Genomic DNA, 2,023 nt, shown 5'->3' on the forward strand with positions numbered 1-2,023 from the left:
ACACTTGCCCCTTGAAAGTTTGCGCCAATCGCGCTCAAAACACAATATTTGTTTGCAGATCCCCTCGATACACTCCTTGAATCGAGGGACTGCATTGAGAACTTGGGCGATTGTTGCACGATGGTAGGAGTAGGCAATAAGAAAAAAGAACAAAAGAAATTCCAAGTACTCAGGAAGAAAAGGAACTTACGGACTGAGTTCCACTTCTCGGGGAACGACAAAAATTCGGGGATATGAGATCTTCGGTTTTTACCCAAACAAATCTCCTTTGCTAGCCTCGATCCCGATCTTCATCGATACTCGAGAACGGAGCTTTACTTGCTTGACGAACGAGTTTGACCAACCCCCTTCAAAAACCTCGGGGAATGTAGAGACGAAGCAAGTGGTCGGTGGTAAATCAAGTTGCATCGATGTTGTTGACAAAATGGTGGAGGAGGATTACGATCCTCTAAAAGGATGGGTCAATCTGCCTAAGGTAAACCTCGTACCTTTTGCAAAGCTAAGGATTTTAGGGTCCATCGGGGCAAGTGTGAAGAGGTACGGAGCATATGTACCTCCATACCCCCTTGCCTCGATCTTGTTGACTGGAGGCTTTCTCGACTTTGAAGTCGTTCTCAATGGAGCAAACACCGAGGATAAATCTCTTCAGAGGAGGTTCCGGGGCCACCTCAGGCACGACCACCTCGACATCTGTGGCTGGGTTAGAAGTTGAAGGGATAATCTATTGAGGCACAGATTTCGAAGTCTTCGCCATCGAATTCTGGAAAATATGAAGATTTGAAGGTGAGGATGAATATTTAAAGATAAGGATGAAGGTATGAAGGTTAGATTTGAAGATTTGAAGATAAGGATGAAGGTCGGATTTGAAGATTTAAAGATGGAATATGAAGATCTAAGAAACAATATATGAAGTTTTGAAGGGCTAAGAATAATTGAAGAGTTCGAGGGTAAATTAAGGAGCTCTAGAATCGGAAAGTAAAAAAGGGACAAAAACTTTTATAGAGAATGGGTAATCAATGTGTGACGTTTCGCATTTGGGGATAGTCAACAGAAGACTGACACGTGTCCAAAGTCAGAACGACGCGACTGATGGGCGTTTCACTGACCCGTCAGCTCGATTGTGGCGTACGGGAGAAGGAATCAGGGTTAATTCATCGCTTCCTATCACTTTGATAAATCTGCTCCCGAGAAGTGGTGGGACTATATAGAATTATCCCCGATTCCCCAATGAGGAAAGAAAGGGAAGCGCGGCTCGACACGATTATAAGCGAGGCCGAATGACCCCTCCTATAGGAATCCGAGAGGAGTGAACAATGCATCTGGTACCGGGCACGGTGATTTAACGGACCCAAGCCAAGTAAAGTTTCTGGATCATGAGAAATGCGGAGAACGGTTATTCATAACGAGTAGGGAGCCATAATATTTGCCCTCAACATGACGTGAATCCCGTCCAATATCAATTGTGGATCGACATTCACTGGAAAGAGGAGATTGTTTTCTTATTTGGACTTGTACTAGGACTGAAATTCTCCTACTATATAAAGAGGAAGGTTTCTTTTATTTTGACACATTGTAACACGCAAATCAAAGCAATAAAAGTTTATATTTGTCTTTTAGCTATTATTCAAAGTGTTCTTCATTTGTTCTCTTCTTTATTCGCGACCGAGTTTGTATCGAGAGTCCGATCGAGGACGAATTCCATTGTTCAACTTAAGATCAGACTTGATCATCACATTGCGATTGGTTTGATCATTTATTTTATTTTAAACTTATTTATATGTTGTCCTTAGTCATTCATATTAAATTAAATCATATATTTTTTAAACCGCGTACAAATTTAATTGTAACTCATTTTTTAGGATAAACAATTTTATCAGTCTAATGGTGTATCACTGACATGTGACATAATGTATTAATTTGACGTGTATGTAAGATTGGTTAGTTACAGAGCAAGAAACAGTAAAATAGTGTTTGAAAAAGTTAATTTAGTAAGGAACACTCATCAAACGCTGAAGAAATCAAA

The sequence above is a fragment of the Nicotiana tomentosiformis genome, chromosome 6, assembly GCF_000390325.3.
Source record: "Nicotiana tomentosiformis chromosome 6, ASM39032v3, whole genome shotgun sequence".
NCBI classification, from domain to species: Eukaryota; Viridiplantae; Streptophyta; class Magnoliopsida; order Solanales; family Solanaceae; genus Nicotiana; species Nicotiana tomentosiformis.